This window comes from Myiozetetes cayanensis, unplaced genomic scaffold (genome assembly GCF_022539395.1).
Source record: "Myiozetetes cayanensis isolate MyiCay16 unplaced genomic scaffold, myiCay2020 scf29, whole genome shotgun sequence".
Classification (NCBI taxonomy): domain Eukaryota; kingdom Metazoa; phylum Chordata; class Aves; order Passeriformes; family Tyrannidae; genus Myiozetetes; species Myiozetetes cayanensis.
Window position 1 is genome coordinate 555,525 of NW_026087510.1, and position 21,164 is coordinate 576,688.

General features: G+C 42.6%; 1 protein-coding gene across 5 annotated transcripts in view; it reads right to left on the bottom strand.

The window, feature by feature from the left end:
• PKNOX2 (PBX/knotted 1 homeobox 2) overlaps positions 1–21,164 on the bottom strand; it is an 81,995-nt gene that overhangs the window by 53,012 nt on the left and 7,819 nt on the right. For 3 of the 5 annotated variants that reach the window (XM_050322847.1, XM_050322850.1, XM_050322849.1), the window contains exon 2: positions 10,511–10,603. The exons of the other annotated variants lie outside the window; for them this stretch is intronic. The gene's annotated coding sequence lies outside the window, so the exon portion shown is untranslated. The remainder of the gene's footprint in view (positions 1–10,510; positions 10,604–21,164) is intronic. 5 annotated transcript variants of the gene reach the window in all.

The following is a 21,164-nucleotide window of genomic DNA, read 5'->3' on the forward strand; positions in this document are numbered from 1 at the left end:
AAACCTTACACTAATTTCAGTCCTTAAATCCCAGGTTTTGCGTCTGTGTTTTGACGGGTCTGGGGACAAAAACCCTAAATTTCAAGAATTCCACCAAGGTTTAACATCCTTGCAGATGTTATCCCACAGATGGATGCATCCCCAAACCAGGAATAAATTTATAAATTGTAAAATTATAATTTAGAATTAAATTTAAAATATATAAAAATTCTGATTTAATAACAATTTTATACTTTAATAATATAAATTATTTTATAATTTAATAATTTAGATAATTTTTAAATTAAACCCAAGGATTAATCCCAGCTTGCAGAACCGCCTCTCACCATCCAGCCTCGGAATCGGCCCCACAGATGCTTCCTGGCACTGGGGCAAGGAGCTGAGCATCCAGGGCTGACAGACACAATATACATTTCTGCATCTTATCTGAAAAAAAATAAGGCTTCTGAGACTTAATTTTATTTGCTCAAAATACACTGCAATCACTTAAGAAATATTAAATTATAATAATCAGGCCCCAGTGCTAATGATGCTCTGGCAGCGTGGCAACAAGGGCTTCAAACAGGCAACTTCTGGAGCTGATGTTGAGTGAAACTGATCAGCCCAATGAGGGAAAAGCCACAAATAAAATAATGTTTTACTTATTAATAAGGAGCAAATTTGGGATCACGAGCAAGGGGATCAGTTACCTAGGAAAAGTTAAGCAGTAATAAAAGGATGATGAGTTAGAAGGGGGAAGGAATAATACTCATCACAAAGGAAGACTGCCATCATTAAACTTGAGTTTCCGAAGGAAAAAGAGAAGAGGTAATTCATTTCTGGTATCAGAAGAACATGGAGTTACCGGAACTAATCTGTTGGCAACAGCAATGAAATGATTCTGCACTGGTACCAGAGGAGCGGTGCGGGTTGGAAAGGTTTGCCATGGGATGCTATGGGTTTGTTTGGTGCTTTTCCAACATGATGTTTGCAGCTTTGGAAGTGCTGAATCAGTTCAACCGTCTCTCTAAGACGAGTTAAGTTTCCTGCACAATTCAGGCTGATGCTTTGGAACCCCCCGTTAGTCCCAGCTGCAAAACTCCAGGTGACAGAGAGAACGTGGCACCCCGGTGTTCCCACAAATAACTATTCCCACTGTCCTTTTTCCCAAAATAGGTTCTGGGTAACAATTTCATTTCTCTGGAGAACCAAGCCACAATCCTGCTGCATTTTGAGGAGAAAAATCTCTGGTTTGGGGCATTGTAGATGTTAGTGGGACGCTCTGTTGGGCACAGAAGCAACCACAGGAATTTACTTACCCAGGTGATGCTTTCCTTTGGCAGCAATATCCCCCTAAACCCCCACAAAGTGGGAGAAAAAACAAACCTCTGTGCCCAAAAAGGGCAGTTTTTCACTTCAAATTCCTAGCTGGGAGAAGAGGCCCAACTGCTCTCAAAAAAAAAAAAAAAGGAAAAAAAGCACAGAAAAGCAAAAGAAAGGCAAGAAAAAGGGAGGAAAATCAAAAAAAAAAAAAAAAAAAAAGAAAAGCAAGAAAAGGAAAAAAAAAAAAGGGCAAGCAAAAAGCAAGCTCGTTGGAGCGGTTTGGGAAAAAGAGGTTGGAAGCAGCCTGGCAGAGCAGCTTTCCCGCCCCACAATCCCTCGCTGGCCCCCAGTGGGCTTGTGCAAACAGCATTGGAACAGCGCGCGGCCGGCTCTGGCCACGCTCCTCCGAGCTGGGATTTTAAATAAATAAGGGAAATCAGCTGCAGGGAGGGGGCAGGCGGAGAGGTTGGACCCCCATCCCAGCAGAGAATCTGCATTTTTGGGGGATGCTGAGAGGCAGGTTTGGGGGGATCTGTTCCTTCCCCGCGTCTGAAAATACAATTTTCCAGGTAGCACAGGAAGGGGAAGTTTGGTTTCCAAAGGCAAAGGGAGTGAATGGATTGTATATGGGATATATATAATGTATATTCAGTATTAATTTGTCTTGTTTTTAGAAACCAGATGGAAATTCAAGGTCTGGTTACGGCAGAGGAATGGGGGGAGGCCGCCCTATCACCTAATGCCATCTTATATCACATACCATGATATATCTATATTATATATATATTACATTTATAGAAGGTATAGATATTCTCTAATATTACATGTTATAGATGTTATTTGGTAATATATATTACAGGTTACAGAATATATTAGAATAATATATATTAGTTATCATTCCAATAACACATTATACATTAATCCCATCTTATTTGATTTGATATGACATGATACTCATTATAACATATGGGAACAATAAGTTATTTACCTTATATTATACCCTTATATGGCTATATATATGACCTGATGGGAATATTATATATTATGTATTACTCTAATATATATTGCCTGTTATTCCCATATATTACATTATACGTGTGATGTATCATTTAGATGGATTTATATATTTGTGAGCTTCAGTATTTTCTGGGGGGAAAGGTCTTTTCCCAGTGGGACCAGCCAAGAGGTAGAGGCAGCCCACCAGGACCACTGAGAAAGTGCTGCAGAAAGCAGATTTAGTGTGAACATACCCCTTGCACAACAAGCAGGGGAAGATGCTGACAGTTGTTTGCAACCCCTGGCACAAAACCCACCTCCTTCTCCCCCACCAAAAAACCTTTCTGCATCATTTCAGGGATGCTTCCAATGGCAAAAAAAAAAAAAAAAAAAAAAAAGGATTTCCCTTCCTGAGCACCAAACTCACAAAAAAGGACCCTGAGTTTTCACCTGGACCTGTTTTTCAGCCCATCCCAGCTGAAAAACAAGTCAGTAAAGTGAAGATGAAAAGCTATTTGTTAGGATTGATAACGCTCATTAAAACTGGCTGGGTAGGAAAGCACGACTCCAGAGAAGGAAGGGGGAAAAATGCAAATTCTGCATGAAAAGAGGATATTTCCCTAATCGCCCCAATCAAACGCTGGCACAATTATCTGTGGCCAACCCAACGGGTTAAAATTATCCTCTTCATCTCCGGACACAGTGAGGAGCCGAAGAAATGTTTCATTTTAATAAAAATGAAATCTGGACCCTGCAGAAAGCTGCTTTGCTAATGACGTGTTTACACAGAAAAAGACAATTTCTATTTAATGGTGATTACTAGCGAGAAGAAATTAAACTTCCCAGAGTCTGCGGGTTAGGGATAATGGGAAAAAAGTTATTGAGGGTGTGTAAATCAGGAGACCTGCGTGTGGGGGTCAGAGGGGCATGTGCAGATCACTCAGAGCACCACGGCCCTGCCTCGCTGGACCTCACTGGGCAAAAAAAGGAGGTATTTTGCCAGGCAATGTGTGTGTTTGCATATATGCAAATGTGCGCGTGCATGCAAATGTGCAACTGTGCAAATGCAGGGGGAAAAGCTGGGAATGTGATGTGTCTGTGATGTGCAAACATGCACCTGGCAAAAGCACGTGGCAATAGGCACACGCACATGCAAACACACAGGCCGGCATTTCAACAGGCCAAGGCACATTGTAAACATGCAAAATAAATGCACATGCCTGTGCAACTGGGCACAGGTAAATGTCCACACACATGGGCACAAGAACATGCAAACACACAGGCAAACATGCCTGTGAACGTGAGCCTGGCCGTGCCAACACAGCCCTGCAGCCACATGCACAGGAGTCCTGCTGGCAAAATCCATCCTTCCTGCACCCCCAAGCTGTGCAAGCCCCACGTGGAGTTCCCAGACATCTGCGGGGGATCTTGGGCTCCCACATAAGAGTTTAAAAAGTGCAAAACAGGGTTTGATCGCAGAGTGGTGCCAAAATTCAGGGGTTTGGCTGGTGCAGAACGCTCCTATTAATTTTATTTCATTTTTAATAATTACTCTCTTTTTAATTATTTTTTTTCCAGACTAAAAATTATTAATTTCTTTCCAAAAAAAGCCAAGACAAGATCATCTCACACCCGCCTCCTGCTGAGGATGAACTAAGTTTTGGGGTTCCTCTTTGTACCAAAGCCATTCCCATCCCGTGCCGACCTTTGCAAACCCATCCCGGGGCAAAATCACTCCGACGTCAGGCTTTAATGTCTGCTCCTCTCTAGAGCAGAGCAAACATCTGCAGAACAAGCCCAGATGTGAGTCGTGTTCCCCCCGCCCCTTCAGGAATTTCAGCTCCGAGGCACATAATAAGGCAACGTCTGGGATGGTTTAATAATAGTAAAATTAAAATCGTTCCTGAAGCGGAATTGAAGGACGCGCTCGCGAGGAGGTTTGCAAAACAAAAACGAACCCTGAGCTGAAGTCTCAGGGGAACCGTTGGATCAGAGGAACAGTAAACAACACACAGAAATGCAACTTAATTATCTTTACAACCCGAGTACGCAACCGGTTGCTGCAGCTTTCCAGGGATGCAGGAATGGAGAGGTGCTGACATCCCCGCGCTGAAGCCGGAGCATCCCCAGACAGCCAGAAAAAAAAGACTCTTTGCAAAGTTTTGCTTGAATTTTCACTCAAGTGCTAAAGTGTGGCAGCACTGCTGTGGGGTTGGGGATGCTCACTCTGATTTCTTACCCACCTGGGTAAAATGCAACTTGTTGGTAATTTTCTGCTTAGGCTTTTAAGCCAAGATCAGGCTTGGTCTTGTCAGGTCTCACTACACATGTGACCACCATCAACCCCTGCATTAGCACCAGCTGGGGAGCTGCCACCCATTACTCACCAAGATGATCTCCCATGAAAAACTGCTGAGAAAAATGGGAATGGGCAGAAAAAAATGCCTGGATATATCTATTTACATATTTGCATATATAAGCTGGAAATTGTGTTAATTTAAACTGAGGATACTGATGAGGAGCAAGGCAAGGTTTGAAATCAAAGTGGGGAGATGGTGAGGATCAAGCCAGGGATGCTGGAAAGGACCAAATCAAGGATGCTAGGTAGGATTAGCTCAAGGATACTCAAATCATACCAGGGATGCTGCTTTTATCAGGCTAAGACTTTTACCTGAATACAAACAATGTTCAGAAGAGTCAAAGCAAGGATCACATCGAGGATCCAACTGCCTGCTGTAGAAGGGCAGGTTCAAGAAAATCCAAGGAACCTCAAGGTGCACAAGCCCATGGGACCTGATGAGATGCATCTGCTGGTCCTGAGGTTGAGCCACTATCCATCATATTTGGGAAGGGGCAGTCCAGGGACGTTCCCACTGAAGGGAGAAGGCGAAGTATAACCAGAGAAGGACATTGTGGTGCAGGTGGGGGAGAGGCTCTGGGGAGACCTTAGAGCCCCTTCCAGTACCTAAAGGGGCTCAAGAAGAGCTGGAAGAGGGACCTTGGACAAAGGCCTGGAGGGACAGGATGAAGGGGAATGGCTTCCCACTGTCAGAGGGTCAGGGTTGGATGGGATACTGGGGAGGATACTGGGATACTGTGATGGTGGTGAGGCCCTGGCACTTGTCACCCAGGGCAGTTGTGGCTGCCCCATCCTTTGGACACATCCCTGGAAGTGTCCAAGGCCAGGTTGGATGGGGCTTGAACAACCTGGGCTAGTGAAAGGTGTCCCTTTCTGTGGTAGGGGGTTGGAACAAGATGGTCTTTACCCAAACCATGGGATTCCATGATGATTAAAATCAAACCAAAGATCCTTGCTGGGAATCAACCCAGGGATGATGGCTCGGAATGAACCGAGGCCACTAACAGAGCAAAGTGAAGATGTTGGCCAGGACCAAAGCAAAGACACTGGCTAAAAGAAAGGTTCAACCACATTCCCTTTTCATCCATCTCTTTTAAAAATGCTAATTTTGATGTCTCCCAGGCTGCCAGCAGCCCAGCCAGGCTCTACACCGCTCCCCAGCCCCTCCGGCGAGGCAGTGATGGTTTTTTTTCATTAACCTGACTGAACTAGCTGGGAAAAACAGAGACATTTTTCTGGCACAGTTTGGATCCCAAAAGGTCCATCCCGCTCCTGGCTCCAGAGCTAAGGGCAGCCTGGGGCTGTCTGCATCCCTCTGCTTGCATGGTACAGGCATGCCTGGAAGTTGGTTCAACTCCCCAAAAGCCCGTGGGCTGTTCCGAACCATTTGCTGTTTAACTCCTGACAGAGCCCCAGCACACAAATTCGGTGACGTTTTGCACAGAAAGTGCTTTCTGCTGAGTATTTCTCGCAAAACACACTGCTCATAGCTCCTGCACCAAGCACAGGGTTTGGCTGTTAAATGGTGATGCTCCTGTTCGCGGATATTCAGCTTTTAACCAAGGCTTACAGCAACCTCAAACCAAACAAATCCTCCCCAAAACTCTGTCTTTAGTCCCTGAGCTCATCAGAAAACTTCAAGATGTGGGGCTTTCTGAGGGGTTTGGAGTTGTTGGGGGTTTTTTTGACACCTGTTTGCACTGGTAAATCAGCTGTCTGAAGTGCAGAGTAATCCCATTCTTTACCCAACCTCAAAATTTAAAAAAATTAAAAAAACAATCCTCATGCTTTGAAATTCAATTCACTGCTTTTTTTTTCCTATTTTTTTTAAAGGCTGATTTTTCCTAGAAACATAAGATTTTTCATCCCTCTCTCAGCACACCCGAACTAGATTTAATCCCCAGAAGTAACACCAGGACAGAGAAAGCTGCAAAAAATCATGGTTTTCCTGCAAACCTAACAGCAATGCAACGGCTGGAGTTAAAACCCAGTCCCAAGACACCCACCCAAATTACACCCAGTTTCCAAACAGGACAGTAAACAATTTGTCTGCTGAGCTTTGAAGCCAAGGAAGCCACATTACAACATTTTTCTGTCCTGTGTGAAGATAAATTAAGGCCCGAGTGTCACTAAAGCCCCATTCAATGCTGCATCCTAAAAAAAAATATTAATTGCAAAATGGTTTTCTAATTACTTTAATAAGGATGCAGCTCCAGTAGGGTGAGATGTGATTTTCTGCAACCACTCTGGCCTTTTTTTCCATGCATTTAAGTGCCATAATGTCACAGTCCAGCGCTGGGGAAGTTTGGGCCACAGTTATATGAGCTCTGTGCTTAATGAGGGGAGCGTTGACATCGTCAGGAGACTCTGCATCAAGTCTGCCCTAGGTTTTTTTGGGAAGTGAACATCCCTGGCCGTCTGGTCACTCATCCCAGCAAGGTCACGCCTGCCATAATTAAAGATTTCGGCTCATCAGGTTGCACCATCAGGGCCCTGCGCTGAAATAATCCCAAACAATATCCTGAATTATTCTGATGATCAAGCTGGCATTCCTGGGGAAGGAGAAACACACAAGGAAACATGGGTGTTCTTAAAATCCCTGGACACAGAGAGGGTTGAAAGCTTGGAGGGATGCAACTCCTGAGTTCAGATGTTAAATATGACGAGGATTAGGATGCTGCAAAAATAAGGATGAAGGCAATGGTGTGCATCCATCCTGGCCGGGTGCCACATGGCGAAGAGCCCCAAAAGGACAGGGCGAAAATTAACAAGAGCCATCCGACACAGAGGCCTGGTGGCATCCAGAGTTGGGTTAATGGAGCTCTGCAGCAGCAGCTGGCGGCTGCCTTGGTGAAAATTCCAGGATTTTACCCCAAATGAGATGCTAAAACACACCACTTCAACATCACCTGGTGTAAACTGCCACTGCTGCCGCTGCCCCCAAGTTTTTAACTATCCCAGTTGTAGGTGCTCTTCTGCTTTCTGAACCTCAAAATGGCAGCTCCAGTTGGTTTCATCAAACATAAAATCCCCCCGTCAGGAGTCACCCCAGTTTTGCAAAGCCAGTTGGTACCTTTGCATAGTTTCAAAATGTGCCTAAAAATGCCATTTTTCTATGAAAAAGCCCCCCCATGTGCACTGCGTTGGAAGGTAAGGCTTGGAGGTCAGGTAGCTTCTTAAAAAGATACATTCTGCAGACTTTTTTTAATGCATTTTCCCTTCTTTTATCTTTTAGGGAGAACAAGGGTGAACAGCTCCAGGGTGGGGATAGCACATAGGAATTTCTCATGCCTCCTGGAAGAATGTACGGGTCAATATTTCCACTCCTAGGCAGAAAGAGAAATATATTTACAATGAGAAAACCCTTGTTCCTGTGTCCAAAATTATTATCTCCTTCTTTTTTTTTTTTTTGTTTTTTTGTAACGGGCACGGGCAGTTTTTGAGGGAGACGCTGGATGTGTGCAAATGAAACCGCGGGATGCGATGATCGGTGAAGGATGCGGTGCCGGACAAGAGGTGTCCAGAGGCATTTTAAATAAAAGAAGGGATTTTCCTGTGATATTACAAGGCCTGCTCCCCTGGTTTGCTGGGTAAATCCATATTCCTGTGGTTTAACACCCAGAAGAGTTGGAGCTCTCCGGCACAATGAATATGCAAAGCGCAGCATCCTGGTGCCGGATAGACCAGTGGGAGCTCCAGCACTGCCCTTCCCATCCAGCCACTGATCTCCAACAGCCACAGTCACCTTCCACTTCTTATGTATGTAAAATATATTTGTTTTCATCTGCATTATCCATTCATAATTGGATACTAGATTACTATACGTGTGTGTGTGTGTGTGTGTGTGTGTCTCCATCCACATTATCCAATCACATCCATCCCATAATCCAACAGACAGATTATTCAAGTATTATACATATATTAGAGATATCTATTAGATATATATACATATCTTCATCCACGTTATCCAACTAAATCCATCCAAGATATCAATAATTGGATCATTTTATATACATATTTCATGGGTAGAATTTGACAATATGGATGGAGTCATACATATATTTAATATTAAAAGAACATTTATATACCCATCCTATATGTATAAAAAGATATAGGGAAGAAAAGCAGAGAGGGGATATGTATAAAGAATATATGTATCTATTGGATTAATACATTGGATATGTTATACTATATATATCCAATGGTTATATAATATTGATACATTCATATGGCCATATTATATAGATACACTATATCCTATAATATAGCCAATGGATGGATAAAATGTAATAAACATTCAATGTGTACATTGTATATTTATATTGTATACATTCAAACATATTCAATGTGTACCTAATGTGTATATATATCTATATCTCCAACAGAATAGATCCAGTGGATGGATATAATGTAATACAGAATACAGATACTATAACCTGTATATCTAATATATATATATATCCTGCTTTCCATAAGAATTAACCTTTTCTGCTACTGCTTTTCATTTATTTATCACACTTTGACAGTTTTCCCCAAAAAACAAACTTTCCTCAAATCTTTGGCTTCTCCCCCTCACCCACACTGGGGATAATTGGCATTTTCCTATGATGGGCGACTCCCAGGTTAAAGAGTTTTCCCCTCCATTTTGGGGTGCATCTTGTTGCCAAAATCAGCTATTTCTGGAGATGCAACCAGTGTAACACTTAAGAAATCAAATTGGCCATTTCAACCTGGGTTTTACCCATTTTTAGACCTCTACCCAATCACCTGCTAATTGTGGAGGTGAATCTGGCTCTGAGTGTATATAGCTACATATCCATAGCAATATGATTAATAGTCTTACAAATAATCCATACTATATAATATATAACAATATATGATAGATACCAAGCATTATATATCAATCTAATACATATTCTGTAATCAACAGATCATTATCTACCAAAGTATTATATTATATTCTATAATCAGTATGTCAAGCATTATAAATCAATATATAAGTGTGAATACATTATAGCAATCAGTATATTACATACTTCTATAATATAGGATTATATAAAGTAGCTATTTAAATATTATAAATACATGTGTATTCCAGTCACTTATTATATATTGTATATCAATGTTATTATATTGCTATGTATCATATTGCTATGTATCATTTCTATAACACATAAATGTATATTTATGGCAATAAATACAGTTTCAGTATATACACACAAAAAAAAAAGGGGTAGGGGGGGAAAGCCAGTTTTTGCAAGCCAGCAAGAATTCAGAGAAAAATAATTCTTAAAAATTCCCAAACCTCCCAAAATATTTGGAGGAAAAACCACCTAACACCTCAGTAAACACCCGGGTCATCAACACACACCCCCACTCTGAGCCCATCACACTGGGGCAAGTTATCCCAATAAGATAAAAGAAGTTGTTTAAATCTCTCCCTTTTTTTTTTTTTTCCTTTTTTTTTCTTTTTCTTTTTTTTTTTTTTGCCCACAGAGCTGGAGCTGGGAATCCATTAGCCTTTAATGAAGTGAAACCCTCATCTTGCCGGAGCCACCTCATTTAGCGCAATTGTTTCGCAGCCATTACGGAAAGACAATTACAAGGAAGCGGCGAGAGTAATTGGAAATGCTGGCGGGAGTTGGGCGAAATGATAATAAATAAAAATATTCCCCCTAATAAGCTTGCCAGGAGGGGGGTGGGCTGGAGAAAATCAACATAATTAGAACTGAACCTCGGCGAGGAAAAACAGACAGCGGGGTGGCAAGCGCTTGGCGTGGAGGAGAGAGGGGAAAAGTGGAGGAAACTTCATTTTTTTCACCCAAAAAGCAGCAGGAAAAATGCTTTTCCCACCTGTGTGCCAGCTATCAGGAGGAAAAAAACCGCTGGAGTGGGAGATGCTGTCCACAGGGATGCCTGGGATGCTCCTCCATCACCTGCTCCAGGCTGGAATTAAAGCCAAAAAAAAAAAAAAGCTTAAAAGTGAGACAGTTTTGCTAACGGGATGTCATCAAGGAGCATCACTGTGTACCTGGAATTTCTCTGCATCAGAGGGGTGGGTTTTTTACACGGAAAAGACAATTATTTTTGCAAAACTTGTAGTATGTACGTTATCCTTAGGAATAGAAAGCATTACAGGTGGGGATTTCCCGGGGAAAAAGGGTTAAATCTCATTCAAAACCCAACACAAGCAGCTGTTGGTGGGTTCCTTCTTGCTCCTGAAATCCTGGGTTTTCCCCAAATAAGCCCTGCTCCCAGCACAAACATCCATGCTCTGTCCCTATCCTCACCCCATCCCAACGCTGCTTTAGCAGCCTCTCCAAAACAGTCTACAGCAAAAAAAGTCCTTTAAATTAGTGTTTTGCACCCAAAAAAACCATTCAAGCAAAGGTTTGCAGCAAAAAAGGTCCTTCAAGCAGGGCTTTGCACCCAAAAAAGTCCTTAAAACAGGGCTTGCACCCAAAAAAGTATTTTTAATGGGGGTTTTCAGGAAAAAAAAAGCATAGTCCTTAAAACAGGGCTTTGCAGAAAAGAAGTCCTTCACTTAGGGGTTTGCACTAATGGTCTTCAAAAAGAGATTTGCACCCCAAAAAAATCTTTCAAGAAAGGGCCTGCAGCAAAAAAAAAGCCCTTAAAACAGCAGGTTTGCATCAAAAACAGTCTTTCAAACAGGTTTTGCGCCATAAAATATCCTTTAAATGGATGTTTCCACCAAAAACAGCCCCCCAAACATGCAGCTTTGCAACAAAAAACACTTTAAACTTTGGGATTTACAGCCAAAACGGGCTTTCAAACAGGTGTTTGCACCAAAAAAAAGGCCTTAAACCAGGGGTTGTATGCAAAAAGCCCCCTCAGCACCTTCCTCCTCTGCTTCCATTCTCTGGACACGAAATATTTGCCCCAAAATCCACCTCTGGCAGTTGACAAGAACATTCCAAAGGGTTGAATTAAACCCCTATCCCATCACAGCAAATGCTTTCCCAATACAGGTGAAATACCACCAAGGGAACTCTGCTTCTCTTTAAAATTCCTTTCCTACTTGGAGTCTCTGCAATCCCGCTGTGGGCAGGTGGGATAAGTCAACAATGCTGGGAGCATCCCAAGCCCTGACAGGGATGCTCCCAAATATAAAACACCCGCCAAAATAACAAAATAGCCCCCGAGTTCATAAAATATCCCCCCCTCAATAATAAAAATACCCCAAAACATAATAAACCGCTCCCAAATAAATAAAAAACACCTATAAAGGATGAAATACCCCAAATCTCTGCCCCAGCCCTCTGGAGTGAAGGCAACTTTCATTTAAAAACCACGCACGTTTTTTTCCTTGCCAGTTCCCAACTCTGCTAAGATCATTATCACAGAATGAGAGCAGAGATAAAACACTTTTATTTTCTTTCCTTTTCCTTCTCATGCGTTTTTTTAGCGGTGCGTCCCCCCCTCCCGGCTCCCATGGAAGTCACCTCATGTTGGGAGTTAATGTTTCGTTAATACATAGGGTTTTTTGTTAATTTATTTTACTTTTATTTTACTTTTCCATATTTCTCCTCTGTCACTAATTATTTTGCTCCCAAAGGGATTGTTACAATTCTCCCTGTAACTTTTTTAGCCTCAGTGCCTTCCATAAGCCACAGGTGATGCTCACACTGCACAATAATGCGCTATTAAATAATACTAAATAATAATAAATTATTTAAAATTTTTTCAAATACATTAAATATTACTGAACAGTATAAAATACTATTAGATCTTATTCAATGTCCGTCCAAAGCCACATGCACAAATATTTAGGAACTGTGAAATGCTGGGACGCTGCACTGGGTACTGGCGGGCTGAGTCTTGATGGGAAGACATTGGGCAAAGATCTGGAAAACTGGGGGGAAATTGGGCTATTTTGGAGCTTTTTAGATCACTGCTGATGGCAGAGGGAAGAGGGAGGCAGTTGTGGAGCATGGTGGGAGCCTGTGTGGAACAGTGTGTGGGAATGTGTGTGGAAGCATGAATGGGAGATGGGGTGTGCAAGGAGTGAGCACAGAGAGTGTCCCTCTCTCCCACTCAAAATCCCGTTAGATTTGCTGGAAAATTCCCTTAATAATGTATTATGTTTAAATATACAATTATAAATATTTTTATATATTTTATATATATATATATAATTCTGTATTTATATTATATGTATTACCTATATGTTTAACTATATACTATATGTATTATAAATACAGAAGAGGTTATTTCTTATATATACACACTATTTAATTACATTTTATCTGTGTTTTATTACATATAATAGATATACAGAGATAATATATCTTATCCTATAATATATATTCTATTATATATAATAGAGATATATTCTATATTATCTATTCTCTATTACCACAATTTATAATCATAAATATTATATATCCTATAGCTATGACATATTACATATCACCTATTACAATCTATATCATCATATATTTTATAGATATGATTATTATATATCATATATCACAGATATGCTAAATCATATATCATATTATTATATAAATGCATGTATGATATGTATTTTATGCAAACCTCATGGTTCAGCCCCTATTTTATACAAAATACACGTATTTTAAGTTCCAAGCTACAGTTCAGCCCCTAAAGACACCCAAAAAGCTGTAAAAAAAAAAAAAAAAAAAACCTGCAAAACCTGAGGGATCATTTCTCATTGGACACAAATCTGGAAGAATAATATCTGAGATGGAACAGATCCCCAGTCCGGATCTCAAGCAACATTTATTGAGAAATAATATTTGAAGTATTTGGGAATATCTCATTTACAAGGATCTATTTATTCCATGGTATTCTATTTAATCCAAAGTGAATTTGCTCAGAGATTCCCAGGGAAGCTGACAGAAATCGAGATTTTTAAGAGAAAAACCGACACTGCGCTAGAGAGATATCCAACTTGGGAGTGAAAGGGACTTTCCAGAATTTGCAAGAATTTCCTTCCTGAATTAATTTTCCTGAATTTCATTCATCCTGAATAGATTTTCCCTGATTTCCTGAATTTCCTGATTTCATTTTCTTGAATTTCCTGATTTTGCAGGATTCTGCTCTCCTGGCAGTGTGGCTCTTCGGAGAAAAAACAATTTATTCTTCAACAAACCCATCTTTTGCTGCAACACTCCAAGAACCTGATGATGATTTGGGAAATATTTTAGAGCCTCAAAACCCCCCTCTGATTTTTCCCGATCAAGCAACCTCAGCTAAACCAAAACCCTCCTGATTTCGGCACTTTACACCAGAAATCCGTCCATTTTTTGATGCACGAGGTCACAAAAGGGGATGCAGGCAGCAACTCACCGATATTTTGGGGGGATGTAAAAGTTTTTTAGGGTTGCAAGAACTAATTAATTTGCCAAAGGGATGTTTGCATCCCGCATTCCCAGTGGGGATTTTTTCAGTAGCCAAGTGGAAAGGTTTATTTAGCCGGGAGCAGAGCTGGCTTTCACAAACATTTCCCCTTATCCAGCAGGGAGAACCACACCATCCGAAAGGAGATTTAATTAGTGAAAATCTCGTTAGGCAAACGAAATTATCTGTAAGACAATCCTGCTCTGGACAGGGGGGGGTGATTAACCAGAGCCATTAATCGAGAGCAGCGCTCCGACAGGCAGCTCGGCTGGAGGACGAGGGGGATCTTTCTTGGGGGGGGGTGTTAATTGTAAGACACACACACACACTGTGCTCACTGAAAAGCCCTTGAGCATCTCATCAGCACACCTTGATTGCATCATGCAAATTGCAATTAGTTTTTAGTTTCATCACCCCAGAAAATAGGAGAAAAATGTCCTGTATTTTGGAGGTGCGGGCGCAGCAACCCCTCAACACTCAGAGGGGTCAGACCGGTGCCCGCAGCCCACTGCTGAGCACTAAGTGACGCAAGTGGGAATTTTTTTTAAGTTATTTTGTTATTATTTCTGTCTCTTACATAAGGGTTTTTTACCCTAAGTGTGTTCACACTGGCCCCGAACAACACCTGGGAGCGCCGTGGCTTCCACGTGTCGTAACGCTAAGGGCGTTCATTCTGGCAGCATGGCACTACAGGGAAAGATAAAATTGCTGAGAGCACAAGCTGCTGTACTTCAGAATTCCCTGGGATTGAACCCTGGAGGTGATAACAACCAGCTGGAGGAGCGGGGAAGAACCCGCTGTTCTTTTAACCTTTCGTTTCAGTAGGGTATCACCTATAAAAAAACATCAATTAAGGGCAAGGGAAGCCTTCCCATTGCCAGAAGGTGCTCCGAGATGCCTTAGAAACTGGGTGTGGGGGAAGCAAAAACCTCATAAAATCACTACCCAGTGAACACTTCATGGCTTTTATATCTATAATTATATTTATATTTACATATCTCTTGCTCAAGACGGATCCCTGGGGACTTCACTTCTGCTGGGGACCTCCCCCCGGCAGCATCCTCCAACTCCAAGTCTGAGCATCCCTAAAATGATGCTTCCCACCCCAGTCAGTTCCCAAGTTGCCCGGAGGAAAGACATAATAACGCCATCACCACCTGGGAAACTGGGAAATTTGTGGGTTTTTTAGATACAGGGTGAAGGCAAGTTCATCAAGATCTACCCAGGGATGCACTGGGTCCCAGGGGGAGAGAGATGATGGAGCGGGGTGACCATGGATACTAAAGGAATCACCCACCTGATGTCAGGCAGAGCAACAGGTAATTAAGAAATCCCAACTAAATCCAAGCTGGCAGAGCCCCAACGTATATATACCCCGATATATTACATTCCCGAATAGATTGTTCCACTATATTCCCCAATATTCCATATCTGCATACATACATATGTATAAAATAATATATTCCCCAATACAAATGGGGTATATTATCTAATACTATATAATACTTTTCAATACATATAATGTTCCCCAATATTTTATATTCTCAATATACTACACAGTAATATATATTTTATATTCCCCTATAAATAGATATATAGGGATAACATATTATTTGCACTGCCCTTAACTTAGAAGTGACTCAATGGCTGCAATTAATGCAATTATCTGAAATTTTTTTGCCATATCCATCAATTTTTTTCACCTCTTGGGCTCAACTCACTGTTGTCCCATTTCTGCCCCATATTTGCCAAGAGTTTTGAGCAAAACCCACTTAACTTATTTCAGGCAAAAGGAGTTTACCCCTTAATGATGCTCCACCAGGACCTTGGCTGACTTGGGTGTCCCACAAGTGACTTTGCTAATTAGGGTGCCCAGCTGGAGTCTTTAATTTGGGTGCCCTGTGAGCATCTTTGATCATCTGGGTACCGACCCACAGCCTTTGTAATTAGGGTGCCATGTCAGGGTCCTTACTAATTAGGGTGCTCTGCTCAGGCACTAGATTTGGGTGCCCTGAGAGCATCTTGTAGTAGTTTGAGTCCCACCCTGTGGTCTTTGCCAAGTGAGGTGCCACACCAGGGTCATGGCTAAGCTGGGTGCCACATTAGGGTCTTTGCTAATTAGTGTGCTCTGCAAGGAGCTTTGCTAACTTGGGTGCCCTGCCGGGGTCATTAATTTGGGTGCCCTGCAAGGACCTTGGTTGATCTGCACGCCCTGAGAGCATCTTCACTAATTTGGGTCCTACCCCATGATCTCTGCCAATGCAGGTGCCCACTAGGGTCTTTGCTAATTAGGAGGCCCTGCAATGAGCTTTGCTGATTTGGGTGCCCTGTTGGGGTCTTTATTTTGGGTGCCCTGCAAGCATCTTTGCTAATTAGGATGCCCCCGTAAGGGTCTTTGCTAATTTGGGGGCCATCCCACAATCTTGGCCCATTTGGGTGCTACCCTGAAGGGGCCTTGGCTAATTTGGGTACCCCTTTGCTCTGGGGGTCACGAGCAGCAGGTGACACAAAAAGATGCCATGGAGGTGGCACGGCTGCCTGGGCTGCATCCTTCCCTCGCCCACAGGGATGACTTTGCACCCCAAAATCCTGCAAGGAGCACGCGAGGCACATCCCTGGTGGGGCACCAGGCAGCTCGTGGGATGCCTTGCTGGCATCAGAGCATCCCAAAATCCCCTCTGCAGCCCCCGCACCGCGCTGGCCGCTCATGTTTTGCTAATTGTACGAACCTAATGGGGGAAGGAGCTGGCGGGGGGAAAAAAAAGGGTAATGGCCATCAGGCCAGCAATAAACCAAAATTAATGGGCCGTGGGAAGAAATCATGTCCACTTAATCCCAGCTCTGGAGCTCTAATAGAATCATGGAACACCGAGGGGGGCTGCTCTGTCCTGGGGTCGCTCCCGGGCCGTCTGTGAGGCGGGAGCAGCTCTACCCCAGCCCCTGGGGCACGAGGATTTGGGGAGGTGAGCAGAGAGAGCAGGAGCATCTTCCCACAGCCCAGGAACGCGGCAGGCGGCAGGAGAGAGGGATAACTCCCATGGAAGGAGAAAGGGGAAGAGCTGGAGGGCAACAACGCTGGAAAACATCTTGCTGGGGCTCTGCCTGAAACTGGGGGGGGCACCTGCTTTTTATCTCCTTCTTAAAATTGGGGGTTTTTTTCAGTTTTCTATTTTTATTTTTGTTTTCTTTTTTCCAATTTTCTTTTTAAATATTTTTTTTCCAATTTGATTTTCTTTCACCAATTTTCCTTTGGACTTTTTTAATTTTTTTTTCTTTTTTTCCCCATTTTCCCTTTTCCTTTTAATCCATTTTTTCTTTATTCTAATTTTCCTTTATTATCTTTATTCTTTTTAACCACTTTTCCTTTTTCTTTTCCTTTTCTTCCCATTTTCCCTTTTCTTTATATTTCCTTTATTTTTTTCTTTTTATTCCTATTTTCTTTTTCCTCACATTTTTATTACCTGTTTTTTTTTCCTTTTCATTTTCTTTTTTTAACCAATTTTCTTTTTTTTCTTTTTATTTTCTCCTGGAGAAATGAAAACAATCCCTACACCATATGGCAGGGAAAACCCCAACCAAACCTCTAATACACCACCCAGGGATTCCCAATCCCTGTTTCCAGTACCTCTCATCCAAGTCTTTCCCCAGCCCCGCTTCATCCCAGTAGAAATTTAATTATTTGGGGATTTTTGCTTGCCCTGGGACAAAAACTCAGTGTACAAATATCCCCATTCCTGGTAGAGAGGGATGGAGAGGAGACTGATCCCAAACTTCCCCTTCAGATTGAAAAAAAAACCCTACATGAAAACCTTTTGCCCAGAAAAGTTTGGGCAGGAGCAAAGTTCTTCATTCCAGGAAAACAGGGATTAAAAGAGGATGTGGAGGATTTCTATGAAGTTATGTAAATACAGACATGAGAACGCAGCAGATGTCACCAGCACTTGGAAAAATCCAAACTATTTGACAGGAAAGATCTGTGTTTTCCAATCAAAGAGCCAAAAAAACCCCAGTAAAACCCCAGTAAGTGGTTTGTCTTAATGCCCTAAACCAACATCCCACAGCCAGGCTCCACTCTCACCTCCTGTTTGGGATGGCTCCCTCCAGTGAGGCTGGAGAGCTTTTTCCTATGGGAAAAATCCCAATTGGTCCCCCTAAAAATTGGTCCCCAAGGGGGGAATAAGCATTTAGAAAATGCTCCTGTTGTTGAGAAGTCATCAGGACTGAGGATGGGAATGATGGATCATGCCAGGCTGGACCAGGGATGCTGCAGTTCCCTGGTGCACAGGGGGAAAATTAAACACCAAACACGGATATACTCAATTTCCAGATTTTTCCTGCATGGATTCAGGCTATTCATACAGAAAACTCATCCAGAACTGCAGGCACAAGCTCTTTTGATCCCTCCCAAAGCAAAAGGAGGAGTGGACTCACATAAATAAACCTGGGACATAACCAGGGGATGTCCTGGCCTGGCCTCACTCCAGGGATCCAGGGCTCGTGTTGCAGGATCTGGCCTCGCCGGGGGATTGCAGGGCTGAGCTGGAACGTGGCTATTTTAAGATGGGGATAACATTTCACCAACAACTTCCCTCAGTTTCATGTGACATGGACCCAGCATCCCTAAAATAAATGGGGACCACTCCCCATCTTAAAGGGAGTGGAAATAGAAATGTTTAACACTGCTGTTAATGACTTGTCTCACTTTAAGTTATTTTTAGGAAGGAGAATAAAAGCACGCCGAGGGCAAAAAGCACTTTGGATTTTGGCAAATCGTTGGAAATCCCGTTAATTAAAGGTGCAGCAGACGCAAAGCTGCAGCTGAGATCCAAGAGCTTGGGATCGTGGAGGGACTTGGTGGATGTTTATATCACATTTGGGGAGTTTTCCCATGGACATTAAAGACTAATAAATAAAAATCATCACTTGGTGCCTGACAGGGGCATATTCAGGTCTCCTTACCCAGAGCAGTGGTGGAGATGTGATGTTCCATGTGCCGAAACAGCAAAAATTTGGGAGGGAAACTATTGTTTGCTTTTTTTTTTTTTATTATGAAATTAATCTAGAGGGGATTTTTGCTGTTTGGGGCCAAAAATCTCTGATCCCTGTTCCTGGAGCCATATCACTGCTTAATATAATTAAGAAGAACTTTGTATTATATTATTATATATATTTCTATTAATCACATTTATTATACTGCATTAATTGTATTTTTTGTATTTATCCATATATATTATATATATTATACTATATTATATTACAGAATTTTGCTAACATATCCCAATCTTTTGATTGAAAACTACCACTTATCAGCTGGAAAAATCATCTGCATCTCTCGTGGAAGATCAACATCATTTCTGGCAGCTAAAACTTGCTTGGCAGCAAGTCTCGAAGTTCTTTTTGACTCTCCTTCTGCAGCTTTAGGGAACCCACCTCCCTTTTCTCGCTGGCAAACAGGATATAGTTTGCAAGTTTGAAATTCAGGCTGTAACCAAAAAAAACCAGCATGAGGACAAGGAATTTTCCAGGAAACTGAGCATCCACCACACTCATGCACTTGACCACTGGCCAGAGGTGCACCAGGAGCATATGCATGTGTATCCAAGTGATGTTTTTCCCTGGAAACCACCCTTGGGATGTTTAATTCACATCAGAAAAGTTATTTTCTTTTAGGAGAACCTGAGCAAGTACCAGCTGCGCTTTACTCATGAGGGACATAATGATTTTCCTTCCCCAAAACTGCAGCGGGGAGGATGACACATGCCCAGCACTTGTGCTGCTCTCCAGCTTAATAATTCCCTATTATCAATCAACTGATTGATAAGTTCCTATTATAAATCAATTAATGTTTTTCTATTAAAGATCAATTTTTCTACTACAGATCAATAATTTTCTATTACAATCTGATCAACCCACAATTTCCTTTTATAAATCCATCAATCAATAACTTTCTAGCGTAAAATCATCTAGAGTTTTTCATTATTAACCAATCGACCCATTATTTCCTATTACGACTCAATCAATCATTTTCCACCGCAAATCGATCAGCCCATGATTTTTCAGCCCAAATCAGTCAATAATTTATTACAACCCGATCAACCCACGACTTTCTAGTATCAATCAATCAATCAATCAATAGGGTTTTATTCTAAGTCGATTTGAAGGAAACTGAGTTTAATTAGATTTTGGTTCAGCCGCCGCCCGGGCTCAAGCCCCCACATATCCCCCCCAGGCAGGTATTTATAGCCGCGGCGTCTCATCCCCACTGCCCTCGGCCCCGGCCATTAATTAAATTAGCACAAAGAGGGGCTTGTTGAGCGCTCCAGCCTCCCGAAGCGGAGCCCGGCGAACAGGAAACAAAGGGTGGAATTCTGTCTGCTTGGCTCAAGGGTGCTGTGTGTCCCGCCAGGCGCTGGAGCGGGGCTAGGGGTGCCCCCTCCCCGCGACAGCGATGCCATCGCACGGCGAAGAGCCCCCCCGGGCCGGCGTGGGACGTGGGCTGGGTGGGCTGAGCCGCCGTCGGGCTGGGCTCGCTGAGGTTGTTCCGCAAATCCCACCTCGGGGCAGCTCTCAGCCACATCCCTGCCCAGATTTCCTTCTCAGCGCGCCCAAACCGGAGGCCGGGATGCCGATTCAGCCACTTCCCAATTCCCCGAGTCCTTCCCAACTCATCACAGGAGTGCGAGAGCGCTGCTGCCCCGAGCTCCTCTCCAAGCACAATTAATTCAGGGTGAAAACACTCCCGGTAATTCCTGCAGGGATAACAGCGCTGGGAATTTCTCTGTCTTTCCCCCCGTTGAGCCAAATCCCAATATAAATGGTTACAGGGAAAATAACCCCCCCACTCACGATGTCTCTACCTTGAGATAACCTTGGCCATTTGCCAGGTACTCAGCTATTAAAGATGCTACTAAATTGCATGGGGTGTTACATTTAAAACTGGAGGAAGAGTAAAAAAAAAAAAAAAAAAAAAGGAGGTTTTTTAGGGGAAGGAGGAATGATTTATCACGGTGTAGGATGGGATTAAGATGGCAAAGGTCAGGCTGAAAAGAAGGAAAAGCTCCCCAACAGTAAGAGGTGGCTCCCAACAGGAGGTAAAAAGGCTGAAATGCTCAAAAAGAGTGAA